The sequence below is a fragment of the Castor canadensis genome, chromosome 2, assembly GCF_047511655.1.
Source record: "Castor canadensis chromosome 2, mCasCan1.hap1v2, whole genome shotgun sequence".
Classification (NCBI taxonomy): Eukaryota; Metazoa; Chordata; class Mammalia; order Rodentia; family Castoridae; genus Castor; species Castor canadensis.
This window is the reverse complement of record NC_133387.1, coordinates 131360814-131378206: the sequence shown is the minus strand read 5'-3', so window position 1 is coordinate 131378206 and position 17393 is coordinate 131360814.

The following is a 17393-nucleotide window of genomic DNA, read 5'->3' as shown; positions in this document are numbered from 1 at the left end:
AGGCCTAAATGGCAGAATGTTTGGCATTTGTCACAAACAGTAGAATTGTCAAAGACCTTATTAGATAGGATGTATCTTAAATAAAAGAACCATAGCTGTTTATGTGTATACACTTTTAGCTTTATAAATGATTTTATAGCATTTAAATACATGTACAAGTCACTAGCAGTATTAGAACCATTTAAAAGAATTTTTACCTGGTTTAAACTTAGTTTGCTCAGCGTTACCAGAAAAATACCTAGGGTTTTTGTGTCTAAGTTAGGCAGGATGCAAAGAATAGTAAACAATTTCAAATGGGCTACAAAGAAAACTTACTCATTCAGTTTGATGAGTTTACTTTTTAAACTTTTAAGATACATTTACCAATAAACATTAAAACATCAAAACTATCATACATTGGGCAAAGGGGCTAATACCAGAAGCAACATGTACAATCCTAAAGGAAGGCAGTCTGCTGAGTGTTAAGAGAAAACATCTCAACATGAACTTTTGTAACCAGTACAGAGTTAACTATCAAATCCAAAACGCATCAAGGTAAGCTTCGCTGATGGAAGTTAGGAACAGTTTCTCGGTGAAAGAAAACTGAATAGTTTTGGAGTATAGTACGAGTAGAAATAGGGGGAACAAGTACCCAAGTACCTTTATTTATTTATTTATTTATTTATTTTCAGGCTTTAAGCAGGCTTTATTGAGAGCGCGCTCTTGGGCGAGGTTCACCGTCCCCAAAGAACAGGGCCAGAGAAGTCACCCTTTTTTTTTTTTTTAAAGATAATAATAAACCAACAAGATTAATGTCTCAAATGGTTAGAAACAAAGATGGAGAGTAAGCATAGGAAACCCAATGACTGAGAGCCACGGCTTGGATGTTGGTAAGAAATCACACCCTAGACTGCTGATGTGGACCAACAAAATGGCTTGGGACACACAGCAGGGTTGTTGTTGACCTGCATGTAGCCCCAAGAGCCCAAAAATAACAGGTGCAATCATTGAGCGTTAAAGACACACACAATTTAGTATTTTTAAGATTAACCTTTTTTTTGTTGTTGTTGTTGATCCCAATAAAAACTTGAGATCCCATCATCCCATCTGGAGGTTACACTTTTGTTTTGCTTTTGGTAAAGTTTTGTATTAGCCTACAGCACCAAAAAATCCCTGACAGTTATCTTGATAAAACAGAAACCCATTTTTAGACATATATCACTACTTTAAATTTTGACTGCAGAAAATTCTTAGGCAAACTTTAAACTGTAGCCAACTCAATCACACACATATAAATTTACAAGCTTTATGAACTTAATTTGTTTCTTGAAACAATCTTTTAAGAAAAACAAATTTAGTTAACACTGTTTTTAATAAAACTCTTAGCAATCTTATACCTGAAAAGAAGACTCAGGAAGAAAAGTCAAACTATTTTTTTACAACAGCAATCTAAAGAACTTATGGGTTTAATACACCTAATTATAAGAGTTAAATGTAAATTACACTTAGGATAGAATGAAACAGATTATTGTCCAAAAAATTTCTTTAGTCCTAAAGCAGAGGATAGTTAGGGCTGGTTGGGATTAAAACGTTAGATAACTTTTGGGGCAGTTTTACACATTAACTTTACAAACGTAGTTTAAGAACCATCCTAAAGACATCTGAACACACACAGATGTTTTGCCCTAGGCATGCCAAGAAACGTCAATTTAAGTGTGCATGTATGAGCGCAAAAAGTAAAAATTCAGTGGCTACAATTGGTAGGAGACAGACATACACAGAAAACACACACAATGACACACAAAACAATCACATTAATTTAGAGTACACTCTTAAACAAATCATTTCTTGTCATTATTTTTCGTAGGTTAGCCAGCTAGATTCTTAAGTAGTTTATAACAGATTTTTAACACAAATACCCTATTCTTTGTCCAATCCTTAACATCTAAATGTATTAAAACTATATTAATTTGGAGAATTTTAACCACAAGTTATAATTTTCCTAGAGGATGACAAGATGGCCTCACCCATGAGGGATGCCATCCCTAGGGAATGGCAGGATGGCACTGAACACATGGTGGCTTTGTCATAGTGGCAGCATTTCCTGTGACCCCACGGTCTCTCCAAAGGGGATTTCAAATGGAACACAAAGATATGTTACATGTGACATGTAGGCCCAAAATAGCAATCTGTTATAGGAATAAAAGACATCTCCCCCGAAAAGACAGGTATTGTTGACCACGAGTTGGTCATTTTTTTTTTTTTTTGATTAGTAGGATCAAAGTGCTTCCAGTATTAAGGATAGAGTCAAGTGGTGAATATGTTGGCTTGGAAAGGGAAGGAGGAAATTACCCTTAGAGAGAGAGATGAGAACTTCCAGGATCAGCAAGCCTCCCTTATGTCTCATGGTCCATTCAACCTTGTTTAGTTGGACGTCTCCAAATGGCAGCAAGTGCAGGGTACCCTGGCTTCCAGTCAGCTGCTCTCCTGAGGGCCCATCTCTCCATCCTTTTATGGGGCTCCTGAATGGAATGCTGATTCCCAAATGCTAGCCCAACTATTATCCTAATGAGGTGACCAAATAATCGAAGCAGGAAAAGGTGGGATTTGAATTCATGGCCTCACACTTGCTAGGTAGGCGTTCTACCATTTGAGTCATTCTTCCTGTCCTTGTCAGCTTCCCTAAAGAAAGGAGACTTAGAAACTATCTTTAGAAGAACCTGGTAACCAACTCCATAAACCCCACCAGTGATGGGTGCCAGCCACTTCTTGGTGGACCCTAGGGCATGTATCCCTGGGACAAGGGGATGTGACTTTGGGGTGAGCATTTCTGTGACCTCTGCAGGCAATGGTGACAAGGAGAACACAAATGATAGTTGGAATGGGTGCCAGGGCAAACACAGGCATGACGGCAAGGAAGAGGAAGAAGGGTGTGGATACATGGTAGCCACAGGAAAGAGGGATCTCAGGGGACTGTCACCACCTGAGCTGGCGCCTTTAACTTCCCTGGGTGCTCTTTGTGTGTGTCACTCCCTCCTCCTGGCCTCTCATTCGCCCTCCAGAACTCTGCCTGGCGGTCCATAGCACGGGACAGGTTAGGAGGTGGAAGATGAGCGATTAGGGTTCTAGCCTGAGTATGTGGAGGACAGCTGCCAAGGCTGGCATTGCCCAGGACCATGGGGGCGGTCCTGATTGCCTTCCCCAAGCCATGTGGCTGCCTGGGCTGGGCGGTCAGAGACCCTGGCGCATGCTCTCTGCACAGTGGCATTGGAGCCTATCATGCAAAAAAAAGGTGGTGGGGGGAAGGGAGGAGGGCATTACGGTTTAATGTGATCCATCTCCTGGGGTGTGCAGACAGAACATGAACTGCGTTCCTTGGTGCAAGCCCATTCCTGGCAGGGCACTAGGTGCTTTTCCTGGAAGGAGCTATGGGACTCAGGGACCACTGTCCCAGCATGGGGAGCCTGCACCCTCAAAGCCATGGGTGGTATTTGGTTCCGAAATATCAGGTGGCAGGGCACGGCACAGAGGACAAAGAGGGATGGGTTAGGAGAAAAGAAATGAACGGAAATAGTATCTGGAGATCTCACCCTTTAACTCCTGGCTGGCTTTGCCACAAATGGCGACTTCCAAAGTCCTTGTGTCCCCCAGGGAAGAAGCCATAGCAGGACACATGGGTGTAATTGAGGCTTATTGAAATTTAGGGAAGGGAAATACAGGTGGAAGCTAGGAAGCAGAGAGAGCGTTCTTTTAAAACTTATGCTGACCTATGGGAAGGGCAGAACTAGGTGGTTCCCATCCAATAATCAATGAGTGGGGAGGGGCCTGAGCACCTGCCGGCCAGGTGAGGGCAGTCCGAGCTGTCCCTGGGGGGGGGTATGGGCAACCCACACACACATTCGATATTAAGTCATGTATTTTTTATGAGTCATTGTCACTTGCTCTGGTGCCTGTGCTCCTAATGTCTCCCTGTGTCTTAATCTTCTTTTGCTATTGTTGTTGTTTTGGGATGGATTGTTATGTTGTTTAGGCTAAGCTTGAACCCCTTGGACTCAAATAATTCTCCCTATCACCTCTGAGTAGCTGGGACTATAGGTGTGGGTTACCAGGCCCAACTTCATCTTTTTTTTTTATAAGCAACACAAGTCATAAGTCCACATATATGACTTCATTAACTTTTTAAAGGCCTTATCTTCAACGACAGTCACGTTCTGAGATACTGGGGGTTAGAGCTTCAAAAGTGAATTTGGGAAGAAGACACAATTCAGCCTACAACAGAAGTATAGAGAGATGGAAATGTTTGTTATGTCACATATCTAGTAAATAGTAGAACCAGAATTTGAATTTAGCCTCTTTAATTCTCTGCCTACTTTCTCAACCATACTCTAGGATCTGCCAAGTAATGACATTCATATCTTGGTATACTATTCACAGCATACCATGTGTGTTTACAATCCATTATCTGAACCATTGGGGCCAGATAATATGGCCACATGTCGTGTTTTACTACTATATCCAGCACTCCTTAAACAAATACTAATTTGACATAAATATAGTAATAGAATAGAAAAAAATTCTATTACAATAGAAAGCTCGATCATGAGACAGAGATCATGAATAGTATCATGATTTTAAGTTTCACTTCATTTTAAGTAGGCTTTTATGCCAAATATATTATATGCACTCATGTGTGTTATCTTATTTTCAGAGCTTTAGGTTTCAGAATTGTGGATGGGGGTTGTGGACATACAGCTCTCTGCGTGGCTGCAACTGTCCTCCTCAGTATGTTTTGAACCCTGCTTGCTGATTATACTCAATTGCTGACAAGATACACAGCTCTGAAGCACTTTGATCCTCGAGAGCCAAACGTGTGCTGTGTGCAGCTCCTCCAGTAGGAGAGGGGAATGGAGGGAGGTAAAAGGGGCAGGTTTGGATTCATGGCTTTGGCCACAGGGAGTAAAAACCCATGGATCCTTGGGTGGAGGGTGCTCCTGAACTGACCCCAGAGAAGCTGGAGCCACAGCCTCTTTCTTCATGGCTTTCCTCTGGCAACAGCTGTGTGTTAAGAGGGCCTTCTGGAAACTCCAAAGAAGGGACTCAACTCAGGACATGGGAACCCTATCTTTGGGCCTCTGGTCAAGCCATCCCAGTGGAAAGTCCTGTGAAGAGAGATGGTAACTGTAGCAATGACCATCTGAGTGGCTCTGGCTTGAGAACCATGCAGGATCCAGAGACCTTGCCCACATTGGACTCCACCCTGGGGACACTGGGTGACTCAAACGCTAAAGAGTTCTTTGAGAGTGGAATTTGAGGCCAGAGGTCAGGACAGGCCAGACTTCCCTCTAACTCAGGAGGCTTTGGCCCAGCTGTGGATGCTGTCACACATCTGGTCCCCTCCCAATTCCTGCACGCACTGCTCAGCTTCTGGGGCAGAACTCTGAGGGACAGCTTATTGGATCAGAGAGCCAGTAGAAGTCCAAACTTGAGAACAATCTGCCTGCCTTTGTCCTAGAGGCAGGCTGGTCAGCAATGGCCAGAGAACAAAGGACTCTTCAGATATGGGATGGAACCTTGATGACGTGCTTTAAAAGCAGTTGTAATGGGTCAGGGCCAGGTTCCCCCACATCCCCAGGTCTGCCCATCTGCCTGTCTTCCTGCAGATTTCCTTACAATGCTCCACACTGCAGGCATGCTCCTGCACATCTGCCTGCTGTAGCTGCTGAGTGGATACTTCTGGGTGGGTGGGCACTGTCAAAGAACCCTCTCCTTCCCAGGTGAGGGAGATCTCGGCAGCCTGAGGTTCCTCTGGGGCTCAGGCAGGGAGTTGCTGGGCCATGGTCTCCCCTAGATCTAGACGGAACAGAAGCAGGTGTTAGGAGGGCAGAGCAATCAGGGGAGGACATTGGGTCTCTGAGGTACTGGGTCTCTGGCCCTCACTTCAGGGAGGTCCCAGACCTGTGCCTGCTTTCTGGGCTGAATTCTGCCCTGCCCTGTGGTCTGTCGTTCACTTCCAACAGGCCAGCTTGTAATACTGGGGTTGACTGCAATCATTACTGGGCATCCCAATTAATTCATTGTTCACGTTTACTTCTAAGTATATGCAAACATATGCAAGTAACACACTTTATTTTTATTCCAATTCCTGGGCTGGATGTGTGATGTGGGATTTATGTGGGATTTATGTGGTTATTCCAGAGAGGCAGGAACATTGAAAGGATGAAACCATTTCCTTTTTAAGGACAACAGCCTATCTTCCTTCTATTTCTCTTTCTCCTATTTCTCTTTCTTCTTCTTTCTTCTTCTTCTTCTTCTTCTTCTTCTTCTTCTTCTTCTTCTTCTTCTTCTTCTTCTTCTTCTTCTTCCTTCTCCTCCTTTTTTTTTTTTTTGATGGCACTGGGGTCTGAGCTCAGAGCTTTGTGCTTGTCAGGCAGGCACTCTGCCACTGAGCCACCCTCCAGTCCTTCTTTCTTCTTTCTTACAGAAATTCAGCCCTAGATTCTGTGAGAGAATGGAGAAACTTGAATCTAAATCTAAATATGAAAGCTGGGAAGAAAGCCCCAAGCCTTTCTGAGAGTAGGTACAACCTGTGAGACGGGGGTATCGAAATCAATAGGTACAGTCGTGAGACAGGGGGCCACAAGAGTGTCATATCAAAATCAGAGTTTTAGGCCCCAGGCTCAAACTCCTGGACTTCCAAAGGCCAGGTCCAGCCATTCACCCCTCTATACCAAATAAAGAGACATGGTGAAGGGCAGAGAAAGGTTTATTACATGGCCTAGGGGCAACTGTAAGAAGACAGTACTTCAGGTCATCTTCAGCCATCCTTGTGGTACTGGGACTTGAACTCAGGGCTTGCACCTAGAGCCACTTCACCCACCCGTTATTGTAATGTGTTTTTTTGAGCTAGAATCTCATGAACTATTTCAGAACTATTCCTGAGTAGCTAGGATTACAGGCGTCAGCCACCAGCACCTGGCCAGACATGAGGCTTAAATAGACAAAGAACCGGGGGCAGGAGGAGAGAGATATGCATAAATATTAAACAGTCCTGGTCACAGATGTGTTCTGATAGGTCAATGTCTCAGTCCTTATCTGGGGAGGTGTTCTGGAGAACTCCCCTTCCCTTTTTTTGGGTTTGAACTCAGCACTGTGTCACACTTGTTAGGCACGTGCTCTACTACTTGAGTCACACCTCCAGTTCTAACATTCCCTTCCTTTGGGGAAGTTTCCTTCATCTCTATTTGTAAACATGCCGTCAATAAATCCTGTCTTTTCTGGATTCCAAGGTGACTGTAAGATGAGGGGCTAAGACAAAAACAGATCAAAATGGAGGAAGAGATACCTAGCTTTTCACCTGCTTTCAGTTAGTTCGTGGGCCCAAGCAAGGAGTCAGTGCTTTTCAGCAAAAGAAATTTAAGTACCTTTACAATTCCTTGTTTATATTTGCATATTCCTTAATCTTGAGGGAATCAGGGTGTTAGCCAGTCTGGCTCTGCAGGTGTCTTGACCAGTGATGAACTAGTACCTGAGAAGCAGACAAATAGTTGAAGTAAGTTAACAGAATCCGTTGGTGAAGCCTAAAACCAGAAATGACATTTGCAGGGCACAGAGAGAAGACATGCTGTTAAATGAGCTGTGGGGGACTCTCTTTTCAAGCAGCTCCCTGAGCATTTACGACTAAAAGGTGTGTTTGGAGTCGTCGGAAATAGTCATTTTTGTCTCTGCTTAAATCAAAGGCCTTGGCCAAAAACAAGAGTCTGCCTTCTGTCAGAATTGCCTGCAAGGTGTTTTGTGTCCAGTAGCCATGAATAAAAAGCCCATTCTTTACAACCTTTTGGCTTTATTTACTTTTGGAAGGACTGGCATAAGTGATTCCATTTGGATTCTGATAACCTCAGTATTAGTCTTTATAATAACAACTTTAGAATGTTAAAGAAAAAATATGAGAGGCCATTGTCTTGGAATGAGCTCCTGCATTAGGCCCCTACAGACCAGAAAACAGAACAAAACAAAATGGAGTCACTCCTGCCTTCTAAATACCACATAACCAAACTGAAACTTTAAGGAAGCAGACAGATGCTAAAACAGACCAGTATTTCCTGAAAACAGGAGATTCCAGTCTGAGTCAGCTAATAACGAAGTTCCCCTTGTTTTAATCCTTGCAAAAAAAAAAAAAAAAAAAAGTAACCTGAGGTAACCTGATGTTAGCCAATGATTTTTCCTCATTTCTCTGTTTCCCTGTTCCCACCTTCCAAAACCCACTGTTGGGTGTTTGGCCGGAGGGAGCTCCTCATTCTATCTTGTAGATCTCATGAGTCACAAATAAGAGCCAATTACATTGATAACTAAATTTCTTGCAATTCTGTCTTCTGACAAGAATTAAAATAAGCTTCATGTTCTGCCATTTGAGTTTCTAAGTTACCTACTGGGAATGTACCTTGCAACTGAAAGTGGATTAAACCATCAGTTTACTGCAGCCCTGGCTAGAAAGGTATTAGAGAAATATTTAACACAGAACTCTTAGACTGTTTTTAATTAGCAATAGTTCTGAAAGACAGACACTGAGTCACAGGGGCACTGGTGGCTCTGGAGTGGGGTCACAGCAGAGACTGAGGCCTCTACCCAATCACGCCCCTGATTTTCCTTCCTTTTTTGGGAGGGGAAGGGAAACTAATATTTCCTACATGGTTGGAACCATGCTAAAGACTTTACATTTGTCATCTCATTTAATCCCCATTTTTTTCATAACAGATGTGGAAATTAGGAGTCAAAGAAGTGAAGGAACCCATAAGGCGGACAGAAGGTTTCAGCCATATCTGAGGGTTCCAAGCACACCCTTCTTTCACAACCAGCCACTTTCCTAACATAGCCTAAGCAGAGGAGTGTTTCTGCTTTTCCGACAAGCTGTTCTGTCTAACTGCAGGCAAGGCTTTGGGCACAAATTGAGGCTTCCAGTGATCAAATCTTACAAACCACTTATAGATCAGAAGGTACATGGGCTCTGGACAACCTGGCTTCCATCTTACTTCTGGAACTCTCCTAACCCTGCCCCAGCTGCTTTTTCTGTCTGAGACAGTATCCTGTACTTTGATTGGCAGGATGTGTGGCCAGTGCTGGGGTTGAGGAGGACACACAGAGCCGGGTTTAGGCTCCTGGGGTGCATGAGTGGGGCTGATGAAGGATCTTCCTTGTTTCATGAACAATCTTCCTCATCATCTAGAGGAATGTACTACTGAGTGGCTAAAGACCAGAGTCAAGCTCTTTGTCTTTTCTTAGGGATGGCAGTCCTAGGGGCAGGAGCAGGGTACATTTTTCCAAGATCCCTGGCTCAAGCTTGGTGGGGAAGAGGCTTCTTGGGTCTTTCTTCTCACAGTGTAAATTTGGGAGGGGGGGGGCTAATAGAAAAGGGGTGTTTTAGAGCCTCTCAAAAACCTGCATTAGAAAATCTACAAATTTTAGGACTGGTGGAGTGGCTCAAGTGGTGAGAGCACCTGCTTGGCAAGTGTGAGGCTCTGAGTTCAAACCCTAGTACTGCAAAAAAAGAAAAAGAAAATTGGCAATTTTAAAGTTTGAATCTTTGTTCTTATAAAGCTCTACCAGAGATTACTCCCAAACCCCAGAAGTCAGTTTGAATAACCCAGGAAGCATTTGCACCTTCTAATGCCTGGATTCTTCCCCTGGAGAGTCCAACTGGTCTGGGTAAAGCCTGCATCTGGAATTTTTAAAGCCTCCCCAGGTAACTCTAGTGTGCAGCCAAGCTGAGAACCACAGTATCCTAGTCACCCAAAGGACTTATTAAAACTGATTGCTGGGCCCCACCCTCGGGAAGGAAAGCAAATAATTTGCATTTCTAAACCTTTGGGTGTGGCTCAGTGGTACAGCACTTCCCCAGCACCACAAAAGCGAATGAATATTCATTTTCATAAATAAACAAATGATAACAACTGCTACCATTGATGTAATACTGTACCCTAGGAACTTCGGTGTCAAGCATCTTACATAGTCTTATGTATTCCTATGGCAATTGTATTCTCTATATGATATTTAAGGTAACTGCTATGTTTTTAACATGTTACAGTGTATATTTTATGTGCTAGGTTGGACTCCCCAAATACACACACCTTCTAAAAACAGGGCCAGTGGGTTTTTCTCATTCTTTTTCTGGACTTTATTGCATGATTGTCACACAGTGCCGAACACATAGTAATAGCTGCCATTTGCAGAGTGTCAATTGTGTACAAAAGCAAATTATGTACTTTGTATTTATTTGCTACATTTATTTGTATTTATTTTATTTATTAATTTATTACAATTTCTATTCCCCAACAACCATAGAAGGAGGATGCTATAATTATCACAGTCTGATAGGTGAAGTTATAAAGGTCAGAGAGGTTAATTTTTTTTTTTTTTCCTATACTGGGGCTTGAATTCACAGCCTCCACTTTGAGGCACTCCATAGCCCTTTTTTGTGTTAGGTATTTTTGAGATAGGGTCTCGTGGAACAATCTGCCAGGGCTGGCTTCGAGCCGCATTCTTCCTGATCTCTGCCTCTGCATGAACCACCGGTGCCCAGCAGAGAGAGGCTAATTTTCTATGCCCATATCACCACTAGGCACCATGCTAAGATTCCAATCTACATTTGCGTGATTCTAAAGACTTAGTTCTTACCCTTTGATACTGGCTTCTTCACTGAGTAATAACATTACCTCACAGTGTTATCTGTGACCACCTAATTAAATCCCCAAGGAATCCTGGCTCCAGCTTCGATGGCTGCTGGCATGACTGGAGTGGAGTAGGGGATGGGCAGGCACCCTATTGCCTCCCTATGTTCCTTAAGTGGTTTGGGGCACATTGTTTGTACTCAGTAAATGGCGTAAAAGAAAAGTTTTTTTTAAGAAAGGAAATGTTCATTATTTAGTTAAACCCACTGGAGATGTGGAGAACCAGGAAGAGACCCTATGCCAAGGAACAAAAAGATGAAGTGAAATAAGGTCTTCAAAATAAAAGACTAAATTTTTAAGCTGACTTAAAAATGGTGGTACATGTCTATAATCCCAGCACTCAGGAGACCCAGGCAGGAGGATCTCAAGTTCAAAGCCAGTTTGGGCTACATAGTGAGATATAGTGAAAGAATGAAAAAGAAAAAAATTTTTTAACTCAGTATCATATTTCAAAGACATCAATAACAACTTTAAGTATCAAAGAAATGGGGCTGGGACTATAGGTCAGGGGTAATGCCTAGGTACTTGCCTAGCATTCTGTAAGCCCTGGGTTCTACTCCCAGTACTGGAAAAGAAAAAAAAAAAAAAAAAATATATATATATATATATATATGGAAGTTTTCTACCTATAGGGGAAAATGTAAGCAATAAACATTTAAGCAAAAACTTCCTTACTATAGACAAGGAAGCAATGCCAGGAATGCTATCCAGGGAACCATAACCCAAAGCAGCATCAAGACTCTTTTCTCCACCCAAAGCCAAGGTAAAAGGCGTTGTCCAAGGGAACAAATTTGACCAAAGCACATTATACGCATGTCTGAAATAGCACAACAGAACCCCTTTTTTAGAACTAGTATACACTAGAGAAGTCATTTCCTTCTGAGGTCAATAAACTTATACAGAGGTCAGTTTTATGTATTTTATACCCTCACTGTGAGAGAGGTCAAGGTGGGAAAAAAATTCTACTCTCTGAAACATCTTTTTTGACATTTTTCACTGGTTGTGAAACCCAGGATTGCTCCTGAGGTTTGCTTTCTTTATGACAAAGTTGCATAGCCTGGGGTGGTGCATAGGAGTCCATGAAACCTGGAATAATCCCAGAGCCTGATCTGATCTGTGGGGAGAATTCAGAATTCTCAAGGGTCACTTCATTTCTTAGGAGCTGGCACTGACATCATCTTGTCTCACATGCAGTGTTACACATTTACCAGTATTGCTAAATTTAAGTCTGGGCTGGTCCTAAAAGAGCACCATGATATTTATTCAGGTCACTCATCCAGGTCCCTTTACCCTGCCAAGGTGTGAGTCAGGTTAGGCATGCAAAGGGCAATCAGAGAGCTGAGAGAGACCCGTATGTTAGTCACCACCCAGATGTATCTCTGTCTGAGATGGTGATAACCCCAAGCTGCTGCCATTTAAAATGTCACTATGTTCAAATGGGGATGATGAGCCCAAAGGAAGCAGCCTCTCCAGCTGGAATGACTTCCGCTAAAATGTGGTGTATTTTGCTGAGCATGGTGGTACATGTCTATAATCCCAGCACTCAGAAGGCTGAGGCAGGAGACTCGTGAGTTTGAGACCAGCCTGGGCTACATAGTGAGTTCGAAGCCAACATGGGTTACATAGTGAGCCTCTGTCTCAAAAAATGTGGAGTATTTTGAGAGTTGCTAAAGGGTTATCACTGTGGCCCAAGGTGAGGCCAGAAAGAGGTGGCAGATGCAGGAGGAAACTGGGGTAGGAAGACAGATTAAAGGATAAAGAAAGAGAACTGGATGTTGGAAAGAGAGAAGGAAGTTGGCGGAGAAGGAAAGATAGTCTAGGATGAGCAGAAGAGGAATTATAGGGCTTCAGTTCCAGAAGATTCTATGGCAACAGAAGGAGGGGAGCAAAGCCAAGTGCAGCCTATCTGCCAGTCTACTGGACTCAGACCCCACACCAGAGACAGTTGGCAGCTAGCAGCTCTCCAGGGCCTTTCCCTCACTGCTCCAACAGCTGGACATGAACCAGCCATGTGGGGCACTGATCCTTCAAGGGTAGATGGCAGGTATTGGTGGCTACCTGGCTCCCTTCCCTTGCCTGTCTCCTGTACCTGTCTCTGAGCCCACAGGGTCCCTAAGTGGTTCTTAGCTGGAAAAGCCCCTGCAGCTAGATCTCCTTCCACCCAACAGGGCGCAGAGTTCAGAAAAGAGATAGGGGCTCCCCTTGGAATGATAAAAACCCCACCCAAGTGACAGGCTGTAGTCCCTTGTCCAGTCTTGCGCCTTAGCCTAAACCCACAGGGCCAGGGCAGGGGCTAAAAGACAGGGTAGCACGCCAAAGTAGGAACTGAAAGTGTGTCCCAGACCTGACGCTGGGCCACTGGGCCGCTTCCTGTGGGTGATGCAATAGCTTCTGCTACAGGTGGTGTCCTGGTGGCAGTGGCTGGAGCAGTGGGAGTGTTTGTAACTGACAGGGGCTGGAATTCACCTCTCTTGACCTTCCTGTTCTGGGCGCAGAGAGGGCCTTGTGTTATGGATGGGGGAAGGGAGATAATCCCATCTTTGGAGAGGGACAGGGTGTGCCATTAGGGTGGTACATAGAGCCCATGCTGCAAATTGTGGTTCTGTTGCGGTTTGCCTGTCCTTGGAGAAGTGACCATATTATTTTCTCAAATGTAAAATGGAAGTGGATGTGTCAGCTCCATCTTGGGTTGTCAAAGACACCTTTTGTGACACTGTATCTGACATTTAGTAGGTGCTCAACAGTAGGAGTTGGTTTAATCATAGCCCAGGGACCTGGGCAGGATTGGGACAAGCTGCTGGTGTCAGCCCAACCCTTGCTGCTTACCCAAAGGATGGCACCTCTGAGAGCTTAGGAGCAAAGACTAAGTGTGAGTGTGGGAAGGTCACCTATTGGTGACAAAGCTGGGAGATGAAGTCAGATCTCTTGATGTCTAGTTTAGAGCTCTTTCAGCTCTACCTGAGGACAGGTGGGCTTGGCCAGCAGGGAAGAAGTGGGACAACAGATTCTTCTGCACAGGAAAGGCAAGACCAATGCGGAGGGGTGGGGGGCAGTGCTCACCCTCCCTGAGAAGGTTGTTTTTTCTCTGCTTGTCCAGTTCCAGCTTTTTCTGCTGTATCCTTTTCCATCACCAGTGTCTCTTTGAGCTTGTGTGTAGTGAGTATGTGAGAGTTCATGCGCCCATACGCTTAGGGTACCCCTATGATTGGCTCTGTACCCCCAAATCCCAGCAAAGAGCTTAACACACAGGGCAGGTATCAGTATATGCTTGATAAACTTTCGCCTGGGTGATAAAGCCCCTTCCCCATACCAGAGAGAGAGCCCCTCTCCTGCTCCAGGACAGTGTGTATGTGTGTGTGTGTGTGTGTGTGTGTGTGTGTGTGTGTGTGTGTGTGTGTGAAGGCTGGTGGTAGTGATGGGACTGGCCTTCCCAGCCCAGACTCCTGGGCACCAGGTTCAAAACCAGAAAGACTTCAAGCCAGGAAAGGACTGGATCTTCCAGACATCAGTTTCCTTTGATTGTAATGGATCATTCTCAGGTCTCAGGTGGAGATTCTGGTATTTCCCTGCCAATCCCAAAGACAAATATGTATGGACATACTGATACCTTTGCCCAGGAAAAGGTCGCCATCCTGGCAGAAGTGGAGTGAAAGGCTAGCTTTGGTTGGATCTCTCCATTCCTGGCTAGATGAAGCTAATTCCTTTTTCCTGGTCTGGGCAGCAGCGGGGAAGAGAGCCCGGGACACTGGAAGTTTTTCTGTAAATTGTCTCCAGTGCAGGAGCATCATCATGTACCAAGCAAAGAGGGGTGGTCTGAAGGTACCCGGGGTAGGCGGCATCACCCTTGCCTCCTAGAGAGATTCCTTCTGCCGGTAAGAAGAAACTAAGCAAGGCCAGGCAGCCCGTGTGTACAGTGTGTCTACAGTGTGCAGACAGGGCCACTTATCGGAAATCCCCTAGTTTGTAACACAGTTCTTTGTACTCTTCAAATGTAAAAATGTGCATTCATATGCTTGTTCTGCAAATGTGTACCCAGTAGTTCCCCAAACAAAATTGAATATCATAATCCACAGGACCTTGGCCTTCTTGGACTATCTTTTAGGTTTTCCTGGGCTCTAGCGTGGGTCTGAACACCTGCTTTCCATACTTGAACTACACTGAATCGGTGATGGGCCAGTAGTAGGTTCACTGACTTGTCCAATTAGCAGAAGCCAACCTGTCTGTTCTACTCTTTTCTTTTCATCTCATCTTTGTGTCCATCTGTCTGTCTCTTTCACACACTGTGCAACTCAGAAGAGAGGAACAATTTTTTGTAGACAGATGGAAGGATGCATAAAGAGATAAATTCCTTGGTAGGCTTGGTCCAGCAAGGAAAAGACCCTGATCTTCGAGGTCCCTATTCTTTCTTCCACATGTGATCCCTCCTGGAGGGAGTTAAGAGATAAGCACCTTGGTATCCCCCCACAAGTCCCCCACCTTACTCATAAATCAGTTTCCAACCCCTCTCCCTGGGGGTTGAGTTACAAACCTCGGTAACCCCGGGGGCAGCCTGCCTGGCCATTCCTATTATTCAGCTGTCAGCTGGTGCTTTAAAAACCACCCTTCCCAGCGATCCAGTTACGGGAGATTCAGAGCCCATTTCTTGTCTCTGAGAGAAATCCTATAGCCAGGTGAAACAATGGAGAGGGCTCTGCCTGCTTTCCACAGGGAGCTGGCTTTTCTCTTTGCTTGGGACCAGCCTCCCCTTAACTCTTTGCGAGCCTCCCAGATTGGCAGGGGAGGTCTGCTTTCCTCCTGGCCTCCTCACTGATGCCTTTCAGAACAACTTTTCCTTTCTCCTGGGACTCGCCTTGCAGAGCCAGCATCGGTCAGCAGAGAAGAGAACAAATTGGAACGAAGGGGTAGGAAGAGAAAGAGAGGAATTCTCCAAAAAATTGAGGGTGCTGTGTTGCAATGAGGATTTGCATGGAGCCCAGTCCAAGACCCGGGCTCCATCCATCCTAGGTTGTTGCTGGGGTCAGGGATTTGGATCCCCAGAGCTCCAGCCTGGACAGGTCCTGATACTGCTGATTCCTTGTGCTGGAAAGGGAGAAAGGGCACAGGGGGAGGGGATTGCTTTGACAGTGATGAGAGGTGGGGGTGAGGCTCCTGACCTCTTTGACCTTTTTATCCCTGCCGGCTGATCTCTGGTCTCTCCAGCTCAGAAGGCTGGGCCTCCTGCTGCTTGACCTTAGAGGCTGAGAGCACCGGAGACCAAGCCACAGGTGTCTTTCAGAACCAGCTGAAGGAGAGGCTGGGAAGGTCTGGGAGAGAGGTCTGAAATAGGTTGTGGGTGTGACCCTGCCCCCATCTAAAAACTTCCCAGGCTCACTAAGATGACCTCTTTCTACTCCCAGCCCCATTCCCCATACAAGGGTGATTTTTAACCTTGTTTTGGATTGTTTCTGAGACAGGTGGCTCACTATGTAGCCCAGGGTTGGCCTCGATCTCAGGATGCTTCTGTCTCAGCCTCCTGAATGCGGGGATTACAGATGTGTGCCACCATGCCTGAGTGATTTTTAATCCTTTACCATTCACAGACTTCTACTCCACAAAAATATTTGCGTGTACCATACACAGTTCAGCCACTTTTAGCGGCTCATAGACCGTAAAACTCAGGACTCTGGTAAGCTTGGTGAGTTTGTGCATTCCAGGTAAAAACTCTGCTCTCCGGACTGCCTTGCCTTGTGACCCAATTCTGCCTCACAGGGCTGTGATGAAGCAGATGGCTTTAGCATCTCTCATGGATCAGGACCGCTAAGGTGACCCCTCCCCTAAGGGCCTGTGCTGACCCAGAGGACAGACTCAAAGCTGCTTTGTTCTTCAGTTCCATTCTTGAACCCAAAGAATGCCCATGGGTACCCCTGGCCAGGCTGAGGCATGGGCCCAGGTAGAAAGCCAATGAGAAGGATGGAAGGAAGGAAAGGAAGACATTCTGGGTGGGCTCCCAATACTCTTAGCATCTGGGCTTGGTCCACTTACCTCCCCACGTGTGGCATGAGTACAAGGTCATTGTGACCAGTTCTGACATTTCCTCTTAGCCAAGCCTCCTGGTAAAATAATGGTCCTCTTTTTGGCTCCAGCACCTTGTGCTGGACATCTATCAACTCCTGAGAAGACTGGGCTGCTGGTCAACCTTGACCCTCCCCTCTTTCTCTTCTCTGTCCTTTGGGACAGTATTTTCCTACTCATAGCCCACAGCCCTCAGTGTACGTGCTTCACGCTTTTCACTCTCAGGTGAACTCTGAGGGAGATAGGAAAGAATGAATAGCAAAAAGGGACAAGGAGACATCAGTCTTCACCCATCTGAATGCTGTCTGAGTTCACCACGAGGGAAGAGCAGCATGGGGTCAGCCTCACTGCTCCTGGTGGCTCAGGTCACTGTTAACACTCATCTGGCTGTAGCAAAAACTGGTTCCCTCCACTGGTTTCTGCTCTTCACTTACTTTTCCTAAAATTCAGGCTTGGTCAAGTCACTCATCTATGAAATCTTTGCTGTCTGCCATTTATAAAATACAGATTCCTCAGCCTGGCATTGGAGGATCAGCTCTGTCATATGACTTGAGTACACCTGCCTGCCCATCCTTCCTAAATCAGGATGCACCCTCTGGTCCAGTGGAGACCCCTGCCCCTGCCTCCTGGATAAGTTCTCCT